This window comes from Mchenga conophoros, linkage group LG13, assembly GCF_057382185.1.
Source record: "Mchenga conophoros isolate Kocher_MC1m ecotype Shallow Benthic linkage group LG13, M_conophoros_male_GT1.1, whole genome shotgun sequence".
In the NCBI taxonomy this organism is placed as follows: domain Eukaryota; kingdom Metazoa; phylum Chordata; class Actinopteri; order Cichliformes; family Cichlidae; genus Mchenga; species Mchenga conophoros.
Window position 1 is genome coordinate 6,622,593 of NC_140538.1, and position 20,217 is coordinate 6,642,809.

At 40.1% G+C, this 20,217-nt stretch overlaps 1 long non-coding RNA gene across 1 annotated transcript; it reads right to left on the reverse strand.

Annotated features, from left to right (window-relative positions):
• Positions 1-10,755: 10,755 nt before the first annotated feature.
• LOC146560762 (uncharacterized) lies at positions 10,756-18,795 on the reverse strand. The gene is made up of 2 exons (XR_014894791.1): positions 17,938-18,795; positions 10,756-14,354 (listed from the first exon to the last, which is right to left on the reverse strand). It is a non-coding gene; the product is annotated as an uncharacterized LOC146560762 (long non-coding RNA).
• Positions 18,796-20,217: the final 1,422 nt, after the last annotated feature.

A 20,217-nucleotide genomic window follows, 5' to 3' on the forward strand; every position in this document is an offset into this window, starting at 1 on the left:
TTGCATAGGTTGGTCATTACAAAGATGGACTGATTAGTTGGTGGGTCAGTACCATGACCTACCACATGAATGGACTCTTTATCAAGCCCACCTGAAGATGAACGCTGTACTGAAGCAGCTTCTTTGACAATACACATAGACAGAGCTGGCAAACTTCCCAGCCACTATGCAATCTGTTCTGTAGTAATGAGGATTCATCAGGTGGGAGCAATGGGGAGGAGCAAAGTCATCAGGAAAGATGTTAGATGTCTAATTGCCACCTTGCTACCCAGGCCTCTGAGGAACATGGTAAGTAAACATTCACAGTATGCAGAACTTTACTATGTTTTCTCTCAGGCACCCGGGGACCTCTCGACCTAACTGAGACTGTATCTTTACCAAGCTGCTCTTGGTAAAGATACAAAGGTATTTTGAGAGACAGTGAATACAATGGCAACTAACTGAAACTGTCATGAATTTGACAGAATACTACTTCAGAGTCTTTGACAGAGTAAGGTTTTAGTTACTAATGTTATTCCAGTCTTTGCCTTTGTGTCAATTTCTGCCCCTGACATAATTTTCCAGGTTAATAGTAGGGCTCCTCACAATGTGCTGCTGGCATGCAGGTCCACATGAGCTCATACTTAAAAAACAAAAAAAGGCTCACAGAAAACTGACAAAGGAAGGCAACGTCAAATGCCCTTTGAATGACCCACATCATTATTCTCCCCTTTTACTTTCACCCCTCCCAATTCTTCATAAGTCCACTGTGTTTTTGTTGGACTCTCCTTGCCATAATTTCTTCCTTTGCCGTTCTCCTACTTCTGTTTTTCCATCCCTGCTTAGATCTCTCTGTCGTGTTGTTTTCACTGGACTGCTTCGTGATGGGACAACATTCTGACAGGGAAAAAAAAGAAAAACACAGCTGACTTCCATTAAGGAAAACTGGAAACCAAGACAATCCCTTATTGTCAGGTAGAATTTCAGGCCTTCGTCTGAAGGAGAGGTTCAACTTACAGCATGTTAACTGACCCTGCCAGAAAGCCACCATGAGAAAAACACTTGAGCAGTGCGTCAAGACTCTTACAGATTTATTTTTTAACACTAAATCTCTATATTTTATATAAAACTCAGATATTTCTAAGATGTTTCTTAAAAATAGCGAACAATTTTTAAACTATAACAATACTTCAATGGCAAAATAATTGTAAAAAGTATTTTGACAGTAAGTACAATTACTGTGAATCCCACAATGTTCAGAGCCAAACATTTAGATGCGAACTAAATCCCATTGTTTAGTTTACTGCAGATAGCTGTCACTTTTTAAAAGTAATGTTGTTTGGCAACTGCCTGAAAATTAACCTTTGGCACAGCTGTTCTGAAAATACTTGGCAACATGAGTGAGTAAAGATAGTAATTATCACATGCAGTCAAATTTTGACACTGATATAATGTGATAAAGTAGCTTGTAAAAGTCAGAAAGAAACAAAACATCGTCTTAAACCAAACTTGTTTCTCCTTTTACAAAACTCTAACTCTGTATAACAATCCATATCCATAGAATAAAATATATGTGGATTTTTCTCTGAAATGGATGGAGTTTTCTCCCACAGTTTAGACTTTTAACTTAAAACACAATGTTTTTGTTTTATTCAACATTTTAGATAAAACAACAATATTTTGTATTTCTAATAAACCACAAATGACAAAAAGCTATATAGACATTTGTGCACTTTTCCAAAACTTACATGGTTCCTTAGGGTGCTCCATTTTTCTAAAGACATAATTGTTAGATTAATTGTGTTTCTAAATAGGTGTTAATATATTTGAGTGTTTGGTGTCTCTCTCTCTGTGTTAGCCATGTGATGGGTTGGTGATGAATCGGGTGTCCAACTCCAAGCCTCAATAGACAATAGTGTCCTGCAGGTTTTAGATGTGTCCTTGATCCAACTAAATTACCTCCTCAACGTGTCTTGAAGTTCTCCAGACACCTGGTAATGAACTAATCATTTGATTCAGGTGTGCTGACCCAGGGTGAGATCTAAAGCCTGCAGGACACAGTACTTGAGGCCTGGAGTTGGACACCCCTGGTCCAGGGTGTACCCTACCATCCCCTTTAAAGCCTCTTTTCCATTAGCAATTACTCGGATTGACTTGCCGCAAATCGCCACGACTTGACTCTAATCGACTAGTTTTCCATTACAAGCCAGTACTGCTACTTGTGTGCATGCTTGTCATCATAGTGACACATTTGCGCATCCTGCGACATAATTAACATGCAACATGAACGCTACAACAAAAGTGGACGTCGAGGTGATGATATAGCTGCTGCTCGGTCTGTGGCTTTTCGTCAGACTCAGAGAAAAAGGCATTGTCTTTTGTAGCCATTTCCCTCGTTGCGGAGTTTTAAAAGTGGCGGTTTTGAGTTTCGTGAACGAAACGCTCTCATGACTCATCAAGCGATGCTACTGACCAGCTAATCGGTGGCATGCAACCTGTCAACGTCACATTTTAGTACCTGCTCGGATTGCATGGATCCCCGGGCGAGCAGGTACTTAGAAAGTACCTGGTACCAGGTGCTATGACTTAATGGAAATCCTGAACCATGGTGAACCATGCCGAGTCGATCCGAGTAAGTAATAATGGAAAGGGGCTTCAGTAAGCTGGGGTAAGCTCCAGCTCCACCTGCAACCCTACCAATACATACAATACAATATTACGTGGTGTGGATCTCTGAAAAATTATCCACACGGAATAAAAGGTGGATGCTTGTTAGTATGCATTGTAATAATAATAATGGATTGGATTTATATAGCACTTTTCAAGGCACCCAAAGCGCTTTACAATGCCAATTCATTCACTCTAGCATTCATACACTGGTGGAGGCAAGCTACGGTTGTAGCCACAGCTGCCCTGGGGCAGACTGACAGAAGCGAGGCTGCCATTTCGCGCCATCGGCCCCTCTGGCCAACACCAGTAGGCGGTAGGGTAAAGTGTCTTGCCCAAGGACACAACGACCAGGACAGAGAGCCCAGGGATCGAACCGGCGACCTTCCGGTTACAGATACGCTTCCCAACCCCCTGAGCCACGGTCGCCCCGTAAGTCATGTTCAAAATGACAGTGATTAAACCAAAAACACTTGGTACCAATGCTGAGGTTCAAAGTTTCATTTGTAGAAAAAAAAATAAAAGATTCAAGTTTGTAAGGAAAACTATCCAACATATCTTAAATTCCTTCTGATTCAAGGTTCTTATGGGCCAGTTGATTAAGATGGAACAGATTCCCTACGCCGAGTGACCGTAGCCGTCAAGTTCTCACTTTCTCGCTGCTGCTGCTGTGTGTTACTTCTGAGTGTGTTGAAGCAAGGGTTTCACTTTACAACAGGGTTCAGGAAGTTGAGAAAGCAGGGGGAGACTGTCTGAGACTGTCAAGCCTGGCTTATAAAAAGACCCCAAGAGGGATGGAGGGAGTGATTGAGAAAGGGAGGGAAAGAGAAAAAGAGGAAGGGAGGACAGAGGGAAGGGGAGAAGGAGGTGAAGGGAGCAAGAGGAGGAAGACAATGAGCCTTTTGATGAGGCCTTTCTGGGGAGCATATGTGGGTCATGGCATGAATAAACAGACTTTCACTACCCTGAATTGATGATTTACACACACATCCAGACACACACACAGAGCCACATTGTGTTGTTTATGTTCCCTTTCTTGCCATTTACACACTGGTTTACACATATCACTCTTATACAGGCAGAGGCACACACAGACGCACACACATAGCCACGTTGTCTTGTATTCATTGTTTATGCCTCTCCATTTCACTCATTTATGGCTGTGGCCCCATTGCGCCCTCTCTTTAAATCGGTTGGGTTACTCATACACATAAAATTTGGCCATGTGTCTCTCTCTTTTACTAACACACCATCGTTCCTACACACATGCTCATTGTCTTGCCCTCTGGCTCACTTTCATATTCCCTGGCAGAGCTACATAGGAGCTGCAATATTTTAAGCAGATCTGGAGATTCAGATGTGTTTTAATGAGATGGGAAGATGCATAACAGAAGGGCACAGCTCTTATGTTATAGCCAACAGGGAGACAACACTTCAGTCTTGTTACAATACTGAAGAATCCTTGAGCAAAATACTCTATTCTCACCAGGTCAGCTACTGCTTCTCTGAACGGCTAACCTGCACCAGGCATGCAGGCAGAAGCATTTGAGCTGCTTTATTTTTTTATTCTTGAAACCTCAATCTAAATGCTAAAATTCATTCCATATCATAATGACTCACAGACCATAGTGTAATTGTCAAGAGATCAGTCATTTTACAGTCAGATTATTAGAAGATAAATATTGTAAGGGGTCCTGAGGCAATTACCATTTCTATTCAGTGGCAGTTACTCTCCATCATTCCATCATTCACAATCATGTTCGCTCTACTGGGGTTATATTGCTTATGGCTTTCATTATACTTGCAGGTTGTTTTTCTCCTGTTCTTCGCATTGTTAACTCTTGATGTTGTGGGTCAAATTCATATGTGTTTGCCATCTCGCTTTTTTTTAGCCTTTTCTTCACTACTTGAAATTAAACAAATGTATTCAGTCCCATTGATCGTCACATTACACTGTTCACTACATTGTAGAACATACAGAGTCTAATAGTTATTTTCACTGTGTGAGCAAAACACTCAACAAGTCAGTGAAGTTTTATTCTTTCCAATGAATCTGAGCTACCAGGGAAACCTTCTCAGTGTCTAGATGCTGAACAAGCCAAGGTTAAAGCCAGCCAAGAAAAACTGGCAACTGCTGAAATTTTTATAGCCATCTTTTCTCATTTTTTTCCCCCTGAGAGATTTAGCGGTATGAACAGCTCTTGCTGCACAAAGGAGAAGAGTTTTCCAGTCAATCACAGCTTTGTAGTTCTTTGTGAAACTTTTATTATAAAGACAAAAATTTGTTGTAGCTAAAAAAACTGACAATTTGAATCCTGTCTTGAAATCGTTGAAGTGATATCCTGTAAATAGTAATGTTTTTAATTTATAGCAGTTTTCAGTCATGCGTATAATACAGGTGAGATGCATGTTTGTCCTGGAAAAAGACATTAAGAAAATAGCAAAATCTCAATAAATACTATTTCGCAATTTGACAAGTGGGTAAGCTACCCTACAGCCAGCCTAGAATAGCACATGAAATGATTGTGCTGTGTACTGTTACAGCTACCTGAAGGGTAGCCCCTTCCAAAAAACGTGTTTATAGGGAATTTGTCTTTTCTAGTCATAAAATACCAAACGATACTGATTATTTATTTTAATCCTTCTCTATCAAAGTCTTTAGGCCTTGCCTCCATTTTTTTACTGACCTCTATAATTTCCAATAACACCATTCAGAGCTCCATTTCTAGTTCAGTTTATTTTAAAAATGTATTAAATCTGGAGTCATGTGAAAGAGGCTTATTTGAGTTATTTGAGGACTGCTCTTTTAACCGGCCCCTCTGTTGGTCTTTTGTAGTTAAATCCTCGCATCAAATCCAAGACAAGCTTCGGGAGGACAGAGAAGTGTTTTTACGAAGCACTCGCTGAATGTCTGACAACATTTTAAAGACATCACAGAGCTGATGTTTTCGTTACATTTGTGGTTCTTTCGGGTTTTTTTTAAAATCTTTTTTGTCAGTCTCGCTCTTTCTCACACTCTCTCATGCACAAAAGTCAGTGTAAATATTGATCAGTTCTATCAATCTCCATGAAGCAATTTAACTTATTTTCGTGTGTTATTATTCAGAGGGTATTGAGAATTTTGGAATGGTTTACTAATTGAAATATAACGCATATTATGCCTACCTCTTTACTCATTTAGAGGCTATAAAGTGTATATGTGAGTTTGTTATTTGAGCTCTGTGGCTTTCTAACCAAAGCAATTCAAAATACATGTTTTTGCAGTATTTTTTAATTGTTGTTTTGGGGAATGGAAATTAAACTGAATTTCAGGAACTGCAAAGAAGTAAAGAGATAATTAAACATAAAAGTTGAAGCATATACTAGTTTTTGTAGTGCTGAGTCTTACCTTAGAATTGCTTCTTTTTTCCCAGAAAGGACAGGTGACACTGCTTTGACTACATGGTGGTTTTCAAACCAGCATGTGTGCAACGCCTGGTTTTGTTAAAGAGAGAACATGGAAGCAAGAAGAAACCCAGAGATGAAAAATGTGGCGTACTTAATTAACGTCATTTTTTTAGCTCTTGACTCATCCTCCTGTGTGCTGAGGATCCCTGAGAGTCCAGATGAACTCTATGTTACACTTTACTTCCTTCCACCCGTGTCAGTTTAGCTGGTCCCCATCACTGATTGCCAATCCCAGTGGCCCAACTGGACATATGATACCTAAAAAGGCTGACTCTGTGGTGACGCCAAGTCTTTGATCTGACAGCCAAGGCAGCTTTGATACGTGCTTATCAGTGGAAACAAGGTTCTTCACTCCTCTCCTGCCTACTCTTCCTTTTCATTTTCTCTGTTTCATTCCATTCTGGCACCTTCTCCCCTTGCTTTCTTGTCTTCTCAGTTCTGTGCTTCTCCTCTTCCTTCTTTCCTTACCCTTCCTGTGCCCTTTCTTCCGCCATCACCTCATACTTCTCTTCTCTCTTATCTCTGCCTCCTTCCGGGCTCTTTTGAACTCGAGCATTCTTTCTTTCCCTCTACCTGCTCACATCCCCAAGGCCTCTACAGTTCAACACTAGTTTGTACATTCTCTCTCTCTCTCTCTCTCTCTCTCTCTCTCTCTCTCTCTCTCTCTCTCTCTCTCTCTCTCACACACACACACACACACACACACACACACACACACTGGGGGATCAAATTTAAGTTAATTATCTTCTAAACTAGTAAGTTAAGCTGATGGGCAGAGTTCCTAACTACTATGTTACCTAACTGCATTTCTATCTGCCCCTCTTTAACTCGCTCTTTTATCCAATCTTTCTTTAATTATAAAGTAATCACAGAAAAGATCTAAAAAATAATCTGGCCCTTTATTAATCTGTCACTTGTCTACCCAATCTCTCTCTCATTGCCCTTATGGAATAATATAATTAAATAAAATTTAAATTTTTCTATACATTCACAAAGGCAAATCAAAAAGCTTTTTGGAGACATAAAGGCCAGTTCTAATGAGGATTACAGAAACTGGCCAGTTCACCTACACATCACATCGCCTACAATGCAATGTTCTGCAACCTTGGCTTACTGACATTCATATGGATTTTACTTGGACCTGTACCACCCACCTAAGCATTGTTTGTAAAGCTGCTGTTGGTGTTATATTTTCGATGACTGGAATGCAGCTTGTGCTGAGAAAGCATTGCAGCGGTGCATGCTTTTTCAGCATCTAATGCAATTAGCCTAAAAAGGGCTTAATACATTTTAAACACATCTATTAAAAAGAAAGAAACTAAATATAAAATCACAATTGAAGTCAGCCATCCACAATCTAGCTGATGATTTAAGAGGAGTAGGTGTTCTTGCACATAGAGTCTTCCGTACCACTTAATTAAATAAAAATATGCAGAGACCACCAACTAGTCATATTTAATTACTAAATTATTTAAATGCTGCCTCAGATGAAAGAATAGTGTTGAGTTGTTTCTTTGTTAAAACAGTTTCACAGTCACTCAGTGGTCTTATTTGTAGTTCTGGATGATATCTTTCTGAAGTTTGCTAATGTCTTTGTATATAATAACCGTGCTAAAATGCCACCTTTCTAAACTTTTTGACAATTTAGTTAAATAGAGCTTTGACCCATCTTATACTTCACCATATACTTCTGTTTGCTCAAATAATATCAGGGTGCCCACTGACACAGCAGCACAAAGTCTGCTTTTAAAATAACAATAAGTGTATTGTTGTCCTGTATCACAGTAGCTGTAATGACAGGTTTTCATACTAGCTGAAGAATGGATCTGTCACCACTAAAATGTGCCTCATACATCTACTTTACACTTCCACATAGTAGCAGAAAATCAGCCAGCTATTTATGAGTCCTTTGTGTGGTAAACACCCCAAAGACTCTCCAGCGTGCGGCTGGTAAGTTACACATCAGAAGCAGCCGAGTGGGGAAATACTGTGCTATACTGATAGATGTCAGCTCACAGGGGTTACGGTACAAAATGTTCCCTGTGCTTCTTACATGATGTACTCCTAAGACTCTTCTAACAGGTGGGTCTGACTTCACTGGTGTATATAGACATGATCCCTAATAGTTTTAACTGCTCCAACCTGTTTCAGCTTTTTTTCCTGTATTTTAATCATTCGTGATTTAAACTGATTTCAAGCAGATATGATTCACACTCTGAGACAGGCAAATAAAAATGCATTGTATGGTGTACATGGTGGAAAAAGACATATGTCCAAACATTCAGATTCATAAAGCATATGCATGCCCCTTTTTAAAAAAATTCAGACATCACAAAATTCCACCCACATTCACAAACCTTTTTTACACCCCCAGCTTCAGCCATGATTGGACTTCCTTATTTCCTAATTTGCATATAAAATCACTCTCTGCAGAGATAGAGTAGATGTAATATGAAAAACTCGCTGCAGAACTGAAGAAAAAAAAGAACGCCTGTTTGTTGATCGAAGTTCTGCTCAAGCAGGGTTCAAATGTTGGGTGTGTTTTGATTTATGTTTATGTTCTCATTTCCACTACACCATATCAGGTTTGTGTCACTGTAAAAGGATGTGTAATGTTCTGAAGTATGACTGACACCCATGAATTCTCACAGCATATTCTTTAAACACCAGGTTATGTGTGGGAAAAGGTGTACACATTTGTTTTGTAAGTGTGTGTGTGTGTGTGTGTGTGTGTGTGTGTGTGTGTAGACATTGATACATCAGGTTCCAGATCTCTGAACTTCTCGAGAAGTCCTGAAAGACTGATGATGTGTGCAAAGCAAATCTTATTCTTCTGAATATAGTAAAACAGGAAAGTTTCATACTTTCATACATTTTATTCACCACTTTTGATGTTGTGTCTTACGAAGTGCTGTATTCACTCATTTAAAACTAAAACCTCTACATATAATAAAGCAATGCATTTCACGTGAAGTCAGCAAATGACTGTCATGAAGCAGCTTTTACAGTAAATGATCTGGAAAACTGAGAGTGAGGAACTTGGGCAGAGTTGTTCAAAAGATGTAAATGGTATAAAAAGTTCCAAAATCCAATGCACTTTTGTACTGGTTCTTTAACAAAAAAGTACTAACTAGGATCACTCTGATCCAGGATTTTCAGGACTAATACATATTAATATTCACACAAAATTCAAGATCCTTTATTAATTACACTATCAAAACTCACTCAGTGAGTGGATTTTAGCATGACTACAAGACTTTTCATAATCCATTTAGTGGTGAGTTACATTAAATTCCGTTGTGGAAACAATTTTTGGTACCTGTACAGGACACATACGTTGAACGTGAGACATGTAAATGGGGAACGTAACATCACATTTGCAGGTATATACATATATATCGTTTTTTCCACCTACAAAAACATGTCTTCTTGTGTCATGTCTTTCCTTAACTCTTACTCATCTCCCAAAAAATAAAATAAAATCATAATAACAATAACAGCTGTCTTCAGATTGCCTACTTTGTTGCCCTCTTATCAATTGTATGGAAACTGTATTACAGCATGAACATTAAGCACTTTAGTTTAAAGAGGTCAAAGTTCAGCTTGTGGCCTTCATCGGTGTAATCAATATATCAATATACTATATTGCATACAGCAATTTAAATAATGTCAGTTCTACCTCTCATTCAACCTCAGTACATTTTCTGTTTATTTTCCTGTTAAAATGTTTGCAAAAGACTGACTGAATCAAATTACTTGTCAATGAAATCATGAAATGTGTAATGTGAAAACTCAGATGACTAACGCTTTAGCTTGCTTGGGAAATCAACTTGATGACAAACAAATTCCAGGAACCTCTCAGGTCTAAACCCATCACGCCTATAGCTTCTTAAGCATTGAGCTGGTTTTAAAGTGGTCTGAATTCACAGAGGCACACATTCTCCCTTAGGCAAACGTAGAAGCACAGGAAGGCAAGTGCTTTGCACCTTACAACGCAGCTGCAAGAAGGTCTTTTTTTCTTAAGGGAAATGCTAAGTGATGTGCATTCTGCAATTGGTTTATGTGGTAAGCCAGTAAAAATGTAGCAGCACCTAAAATCATCCTGCAGAAACTGTGTTTTAATCACAGCGGTCACGCATCTCTCGCTGTAAATGAGAGGAAACGTTACACCTGAAGGGAATTATGAAGTCCAAAACAACTATTAAGGCGTGTTGCTATTTGCATAAACATTAAATCTCACTACAGCTTACATATAGAAATTACACAGTTGTAAATGCATCGTTGGCATTTAAAGTAGCATAATGGTTTAAATTGCAGCAATTGCAGTATGGGTTAGACTATTATTATTTCAAAAGTGGCAAAAAAATCATACACTGATTGAAACGTATTATTGTTTTTATTTTCACAGTGAAACTTGAGTGGATTTATTTTATATTGTTGCATCTAAATAATATATTTGAAACAGTTACAAGAAAAATCAAACCTAAAGAGAATATGAGCTACAACCAAGAGAGTTTCTGCTTCTGAGAGAATTTAATGACTTTAGCTATTGAAGAAGAGTTTTAGAGCATGATCTGCAAAACATTCTGTTGGGTCTAAACTCAGACCCCGCTGTATCCAGGACTTATTCCCATGAAAGAAAAGCAAGGCAACAGTGTTCGATCGATTTCTTGCGCAAGGGAGGCCTCTCGTCTGTGACCAGCACGTTGAAATGACCACGCTGGTGGCCTCCTCTCGCCGCCTTTTATTGACAAACTTCAAACAATAGTTTACAAAACACCTCCCCTTGCAACCCCCTTTGGTTACAAAGACAAGGCACTGTATGTAAGTGTGTGTGTGTGGGTGTTATGTGAGAATGTGTGTGTGTGTGTGTGTGTGTGTGTGTGTGTGTGTGTGTGTGTGTGTGTGTGTGTGTGTGTGTGTGTGTGTTTGATCAAAGGGTCATAAAACCTAAAAGCAGGAACAACATCCTTGGTCATAAAGAGGGTAGTCTTCCCCCACACCCAATGTATGGTTTACCAAAGATAACACAGTGAAACCATACAAAGGGTAGGAAGCTCTACCAAACATCAAACAGATCTTCAAGTTAGGATGTATCTACAATAAAACCTCCCCCAGCACAGAGTGGCTGGAGAGGTGGTCAGGATCAAAGGAATGGCTTTGATCCTACTGCTTAAACTAAGACTGTACAAATTTAAGAAACACAATGGCAACATTCAACAATTAGACTTAACATTTCCCTCCTTTTTGTCATTGTTCTTAAATTTCAACTTATGCACCCTTTGTTTAGACAGTGTCAGTGTAGATTTCATTCATGCACAGTAAACTACATCCTATACATAAGCAAATCAGTATCAACAGTTCAAAAACAGGAATTAATATCTTCAAAAGAAGATGCCACCAAGGACCAGACAGTAACCAAGCTATCCAGCCTTGTGGCGGATCTACTCCTGTCGTGCAATTCATTATGTATTTCTTCAAGTAAACAACTGAATGTCAAAGGTCAAACAAGAAGAATCATCATTCTCAAAAATCATATGTCACTACAATCCAACTGTATACAGACATAGGTATTTAAACGCATCAGTTGACTTTATTGTTTGTCCATGTGGCTCTCAGCTAACTTCAAAGCTGCAGCCTGGTCAACACCCTTCTTTATGACTCCTATCAACCCCCCAAATCTTCTCACTGTAGGCATCCTGTGGGGGTTAGAGTCAACTTGTGAATTATCTGCATTTACAACTCTTCTCCTGTCCTGTTGTCACCACAGAAAAAGCTTTGTAAAGGAAATTGGATCCAGCTGTTTTGATCTTCTTGGCTCAAAACCTCAAGTGTTCATGATGTAAATGTAGACAAAAGGCTTCTCTGTTTACATCCTTCTTGCAGAAGACAAAAGAATAAGTGATGTTACCATGTTCCATGGTTAATCTCCAACTTGGGCTAATCCATTGTCCTTCGTACACATAGGCAATTGGCCTGTTTCCAGTTCGTTTAACTGTATAATGTCCTGCAACAAGTCATATTCTTTGAGTCAGACGAGCAGGTCTGTCTCACCAGAGCAGTTCACCTTCCCAGCTACTGGTGAATCAACCTTCCATTCAGGTTATGAGGAATTGGAAAGTTGAAAAGTTGGCAGTGTTCCTGGATGTGTTGCTAAAGCAACCAAACAAACTGTCTCGCTCCAAGTGATACTATCCGGTTGTGTTCTTAAACTGCCACCAGTAGTTGGTTGAAAACCCATGCGGGTACTGGGTGTGATTTGCTCTGTCCCAATGCGCTCCTGTCATCCCACTCAGGGTCCACAGGCACAAGAAGATGCACAGCACATTCCCAGCCATTCTGATGAGTACCTGTGGCTCAGTTGGTTTCTTCACCGGATTGAGACGAGGGGCCCTGGAGGCTTTCCCCCCCTTTGTTCCCGGTCTTCCTGCCACTTACTCCGAGCTGGCCTGGATGTGTGTCACCTTCTTGCAGTGCGCTTGATGTATCCAAGTGTTCCTTCCAGCAATCTTCACTGCTGTGGTCGTCGTCAGCAGCATCCGATATGGACCTTCCCACCATGGACTGGACCAGCACTTCCTCTCCATGGCCTTATCATCATCCAATCTCCAGACTTCAGGCTCTGCTCCTGCGAAGAAACAGAATCATCTGGCAGATCATTTGTTCTCATGACTACTTTACTTTTAAACATTTTCAAGCATCTAATCTGCTAATATGCTCTCTCTTCTGCTTTTCTATCATCACTACAGAAGACTGGAACTCTAAATGCTCTAACATGTGTAATCTCAAAGAGTCAGACCATTCTCTGTTGGAGTAATCCTCATGTACTTATTCTATACAGTCTAACCATGTCCTGCCTGTCTTCCTAAATCTTAACTTTACTGTCTGCAAAAGTTTTTTTTTTAAAGTATTTAATAATCCTAGAGTGAGTATAACGACTGCTCATCTCCCTCCTGTTTGAGACATGGCATAGCCAATGGCTCAAAATAGCAGCAGTCTTATACAAATTATTAGGCAGTACTGGTTTATCACACAGATAAAAAAATCATCCTGCAAGCTTGCTCCCTCTGTAAGTCACAACTATTGTCCTGCAGTAGGTGAGTGGGCCTGCATGTCTGCTAATGCTGTACTGATAAAAGGTTAACACCATGTTTAACTAAAGCTGCCTCTTTTGCGATCTTATCTGCAAAAACTTCCCCTAATGCAACCGGATCTTTCCCTCACATGTGTGCTGCACATTTACAAACGGCAATTCCACTGGTTAATAACGCTGCATCCAGCAGAATTTGCAAGAGTTTGGTGTGTTCTGCAGGTTTCCCTGTAGAGGTTGTCACACCTCGTCTCACTCACTGCACTACAAAGAAATGTACAGTAGCAAATGTATACTGCCTATCAGTGTATATTGTCTCTCTACAGCTTTACACGCTTCCGTTAAAGCTAGCATCTCTGCTGCTCAAGCAAACATGAAACATGCTAGTTGTCCTACATAGATAACTCTCTCTCACTGTCAGCTACAGTAAAACGTGTTCTAGTCTGTCCCTCTGCTGTTGTAAAACTCAAATCATCAACAAACCAAACCTTTCCCTCAACGAGTGGCACATCTATTAAGTCATCCCTCAGCTTACACGTCTTCTCCTCGCGCTCTCTACACTCATGAGAAGTGTCCTCCTCCGTTGGCAAAAAGGGTTTGACAGATTCAGAATTCTGCACCACTTTATGGTAATATGTGTGGTTGTGAGAGTAACAGTAACATTAAAGACAAGTGTCTTGTAGGTGACAGAAATGTAAGTTTAGTCTGCAATAGTAAACATCTACCTCGTGTGGAACTAACAATTGCAAAAGGTGAAATAAACTATTGAAACATTGTACAGCTTAAGCTGCTGCACATACTGATCTCACGCATGGAGGTAAAGCACGAGCAACTAGAGCTAATCTTTTAGGATAGTAAGTTACTGGCTTCACTTGTGGAAAAAGTGCTGTTAGTTATTTTACAGTCACCTGGCATTTGTGCTGTTCACAGAACCACAAGTCCATCGCTGGACCTCCTCTGCGCTGTCACTTTTTGGAGCTTGGCACGCTCCCTCAGGTTCCATTTTCCAACGCTGAAAGTCTCCTTGTGACAATCCTTTGGAAGCCCAGTAGCACAGCTCTCTGTGCTGAAGGTGATCTCCGATCCTCCTGAAGACTCCCTCCAGGCCTCAGCTTCCATCTTGTGGACGATCCTCTCAGTCTCTCCTTCTCATCATGGCACCTCACGACATCTACAAATTGAAAAAAATGACACTCCTCTCGCCACACGGCTTTCGCCATGTGTCAACTCCCCAATGAGACATGTACAAGAGTGTTGCACAGTCTCCCTAAAACAATCTCCAGGGTTTGTCCCTTGGAGCAGCTTCACTCCAAGCTGTAACCCTGTGTAAGAACATTAATCAGCACTTAAATGTTCAGCTTGTTTAACTCCCAGCTCCTGTATCACAGAAGACAAAGTCTTAAATTTAAACAACTTCACATTTGCAACCAACTGTAGATCATAAGAGTAATAAAGTATTCAGCATCACAGAGACAAGTATCATTGCAGGTTTATTCTAAACTCATTAATCTCCTACGTTTTCCCATAATTTATTCCAAATTATTTAACATCTCAATGTTATTCCACATTGTAATCAGTGAACTTCACTTATAGGCCATCAAAGCCTCATCTGAACATGGATGCACCACTTGCATAGGTTTAATACTTGTAAATAAACAGCTAATCACACAAATCACTGCAACAATAATAGAAAACATTGTTTAATATTAATTCTGGACCCCACCTCTTGACGCATGGACACTTCTCATGCGTCAACTCACCAAACCTGGATCCCTGTCTTAAAAACTGGCTCCACCAGGAGCCTGCATACTCACCATCATGGCCTGGAAAACAAGATCTGGAAGTAAAATCAAACTTCACACTTATAAACAAGTATATCACAAGGGTAACAAGCATTCAGCATCAGCAAGACAAGTGTCATGTGCAGGTTTTCTCAAATCATTAAATCACTATTGTTACCATAATTCGCCTCAAACATGGATCATCCCATGTGCTCAGTTAACATTAATGTAATCGGTGACTTCTCTTAAGCAAAGTCACTCCACTCATATATTTATTATGGGTCCAAAAGTGGCCAGCAAATGAGCCCATAATAAACTATTCCATAAATATCGTAATCTCTTATTTGTTTTACTCATGTCACTTGTCCGCTTCTGCTGAATGCTACATGCACTCTTAAAGAAAACAAAACCTGTAATAAAGAAACAAACATCCACCAGTTGTTCTGCTAAAAACCACATCATCAAATCACATGAAAAACTGCAATGCTGTAAGAAAAAATGCAAATGTTAGCGCTGCGCAGGTGTGTACACACTTTCTCACAGTAACTTCTGTGAGTACCACAAGCCCATGAATAACACACCTCTGATAGATTCACAAACATAAAAATGGCATTTAAAAGGTTAAACCATCACGCAACCTCAGATGTTGCTATCATCTTTCTGCTCCTGTAACAGAGACACACACAGAGATACATCCACACCTTTGTCAAGTGGGGGTTGACTTCACACAATGGTGTTAAGTCAGTCAGTCAGTTCCCGATTTATTTTAAAATTCTTACTCATTCACTCAGTGATTCCTTCTTTTGCTAATTGTGGAAATTATCGTCGCATTCGTTTCCACGCTCAGCAAAACAACGTCATTTCAAAAAGAAAAATAATTTAGACTGGATTTCCTCGTTGAATCCTTTTGGACAGGAATTTGTTTCCTGATTGTCCCAAATAAGAGCCCATTTTAATTTTGGGGAAGCTCACTTTGCAACAGTTTTCTCGACGACGCTTCGATTCTAATCGTGCAGATCTGCTCAACAGAGATCATCAAACAAAACTTTCAGTGCACCATGAAAGTAACAAAATAAAAGAAAGAAAATAAAAGAAATCAAAGAAAATAAAGGAAAGATAGGCCTTGTTTAAATCATGACACGTGTTCTTCATGCCAGGGGGATAAATCGTAACAAAAGACAAATCAAACAGCCAGTTTAATCTCAAACATTCATCCAATCAGCCATACACACAACATACAGCATAACCCTGTTGTCTTAGCACATAATAAGTTTTAGTTCTCATGTAACTAAATGTGTGCCATGGTAAAACTTCTTCACACACCAGAAACTCACAATCAGCTCACTCAACTCACTCATTTAAGACCTCTCATCAGCATTCTGTTTCCTCCTCTATGATGCAACCATCTGTCCTCCTATAATATTCAGTCCACTAGTCTATGTATCACTTTCATCTTACTAGTGACTTGGACAAGATGACAAACAGAATCTCATGCTTAAGATGCTGTCTGGTCTCATGAGTATCATTGTATGTGTATATGCATGTAGGGTTAGTATGGTTAATGCATTTTCAGTATGTTTTTGTGTTCATCTCTCACCACACTTCCATTATTCTCATCACTGCTTAAAACAACACACATCTCTCTGTTTTTTTTCTTTAACTGTACTTTTCTCCAAAACAGAAAATAGCATTACAGCTGTTTCAGACTGAGAAACACCAAACACTCTTCGTGCTATCATTCATCCACACAACTATTTTATTTCTTTTTGTCCACTGGGCAGGTGACATGCAGAATCACGTCTGCCCCAGCTGGATACCTTTCACACACACCATGACGTCAGACACTCTCACACTCATGGAATTGATCAGGAGAAAAACTTTCTTCATCTTCACACTCTGTTACAGAAACACCATATGTTTTGTTTTTTTTTTTTGTTTTTTTTTTGTGTTGTGTCAGGGATGGATATGTAGTTGTAACGTTTGTGTTCACTAACTTTACTTTCTGTTTCCTACCCTGCCAAGTCTGTCTTGGACTCAATGCTGCTCCTAATATGCCTTTAATCTCTCCTCCACTTCTGCCTCTGCTCTCTCACGCTCTTCTCTGACTCTACTTTCTGCTAACATTCTTGCTCTTTCTAATGCTTTTCTATGGTGTTGTTCTAGAGTAGTTGCAGTGGATTGAGCTGTAGTTTCATCCTCAGGTTTCACAACTACTTCTTGCAATATTGCTCTTTTAACATTCTGTGCTTCTCTCCTCTTCTGAGCCTGCTCCAGCCACAACTTAGCAACTGCTAACTGCAATTCCTTCCTCTGCTTCGCTTTACCTGTTTTACCTGCTACACTTACAGCTATTCTTTCTACCAGCATTTTACACTGAACTTCCACTAATGTCCCTTCAAATCCACATTTCTTATACCAACAACCTACATACTGCGTGCTGCCTGGTAAAACTTTCTGCATAAATTTTACATCTCCTTCTAAGGCAGACTTACACATTTTATTCTCCATTACAAGACAACAATCAGCCACACTCACGCAGACCACGTCTGGCCCGCACACACACAACATAGGCCTATCGCTTGCGTCTGCACGCACAGCTAGCGCTCTCTGTTGAAAACTCTCAAACGCCCCATATGGCGGAGAATTCAACCTTCGGACACTCTCCAACGCCCCAAATGGCGGAGATTCCGGACTCTGAACCTAGGTTCTCTCCACGCCCCAAATGGCGGAGAACTCTCTACGCCCCAAACGGCGGAGAAGCCTGCGTCTCTCTCACGCGGCTAGCGCGCTCCCGGACTCACGTTTAACGCACAGCCCGTAGCCGCTCTCTATTGTTTTGGGTCCACGTGCGCTCTCGTGACCAGCGCTCCCCGGGACTCAAACGTTTCACGCAGAATCACGGTGACGCGTATCTAGGATCCCACATTCATTCACACGGTTATAGAGACGCTCTCTAAGGCCTTCTGTACTCACTGTTTGTTTACGTTCATGGGAAGAGTCTCTGGATCCCGTCAATCGTCATCCATCCCGAGGGGAGGTCAGGCGCAAACTTCCCGGCCTGGTGGCAAGCCAAAAACACCAGGGCTTTACGTCAATCATCCCAGACGTTGCGGTGGCGTCCTCTCCCTCTCCTCGGTGGATGCAATGTGTTAGGCTCCGGCTCCGAAGGACCAAAAAATGTTGGGTCTAAACTCAGACCCCGCTGTATCCAGGACTTATTCCCATGAAAGAAAAGCAAGGCAACAGTGTTCGATCGATTTCTTGCGCAAGGGAGGCCTCTCGTCTGTGACCAGCACGTTGAAATGACCACGCTGGTGGCCTCCTCTCGCCGCCTTTTATTGACAAACTTCAAACAATAGTTTACAAAACACCTCCCCTTGCAACCCCCTTTGGTTACAAAGACAAGGCACTGTATGTAAGTGTGTGTGTGTGGGTGTTATGTGAGAATGTGTGTGTGTGTGTGTGTGTGTGTGTGTGTGTGTGTGTGTGTGTGTGTGTGTGTGTGTGTGTGTGTGTGTGTGTGTGTGTGTTTGATCAAAGGGTCATAAAACCTAAAAGCAGGAACAACATCCTTGGTCATAAAGAGGGTAGTCTTCCCCCACACCCAATGTATGGTTTACCAAAGATAACACAGTGAAACCATACAAAGGGTAGGAAGCTCTACCAAACATCAAACAGATCTTCAAGTTAGGATGTATCTACAATAAAACCTCCCCCAGCACAGAGTGGCTGGAGAGGTGGTCAGGATCAAAGGAATGGCTTTGATCCTACTGCTTAAACTAAGACTGTACAAATTTAAGAAACACAATGGCAACATTCAACAATTAGACTTAACACATTCTTTCAAAGAACTTGTTTCTGTGGAGGATTGCCGTGTCACAGTGCCATTTTATCATCTTCCCTGCAAAGAACTGCTCTTTTATTTTCTCAAAACATACTTTGAATTCACACACATAAACACTGAAGAAGACATCTGCAGGTCGCCCTGAACAACCGCATCCTGTGCACTGAACAACTACACTGGAGAAAAGAGAGATTATGAACTTTCCTAAGGGCAGCGGGAAGCAGAGAGACTTTTTATTTCTTCAGGGTACTGAATTCTTGTAAAATCTTCTGAAATCCCCAACCTTCCTGTTCAAAGTGTATTTATTTATTAAAATATTCATTTATTTGAATTTCTTGATTAGTACCATTGCTGAACATTCTTGAAAAAAGAAATAAATAATTGATTTAAAGCAGCTTCTGAAACTGTGATTCTGTGGACAGTTGTTCCACTCTTTACCTTTAACATTTTACAACATAGCAACTTTAAAATAGATAAATATTAAAAAAGTGAAATACCTGTCCCAAGCAGAATTCACACTACTCTCTTCTGGTTGGAAGTCATTTAATTATTTCAACCGCCATGCAAGGTGCATGGGTGTGTGTTGGTCTTTATTATTCCCTATCTGGCCAAATAACAGCCATTATAAGCCTACATGTCTGAAAATAACACCAAAAAGTTCCAATTATTTTTAAATGTGACAAGAAAAGGTCCCGGCCAAGAGTAGGAGTCAGCAACATGATAGCAATTACACTGAAAGGATCCAAATACACAGGCTTGAAAATCATTTAATAGCATGTCCTGTAATCAGCATTGTGTATAAAGCTGTCAGATGAAAAACAACCCACTAAAATGTACTCCATAAATGAGGTTGAACTGCTATTTTTACAACGGGAAATATGTTAAAATCCCCTGATTTACTGTAACCGTTTTTTTGTGTGTTGAATGTGACAGGGTTGAATAAATGTTATGTCATTGTGAGTATTTTAATCATACTAAAGGGGGACAAAACCAACAAAGGACGAGGAAATCACGTGGGTTGCCCTGATTGTATACAATGCAGTAGCTCTTTATAGTGCATCAAAGAAAGAAGATGAGAATAATGCCCAACATAATAAACTAATGATCAGTTGCTGTCTCACACATGAGATTTGTTACACTGTACACATTCAAAGGCTTTTGTCAACAATGAAAGACTTGTTGAAGTTGAAAGTGCTTTTAGAGGCAACTCACTCTTTCTTTTCATTTGATTTCTTTTTATGTGTAGATTAAAAACAATATTATTAATGCACTTGACTTTGAATCTGAAGTTTCTGGCCCTAACTGATGTGGATAAATGTTTAAACATACATGTGAGATGCCAGAATTTTTGCATCTTCAGTTTGTGTGCAAACAACACACTTGGATTAAGAGAAGATATGATCAGCAAT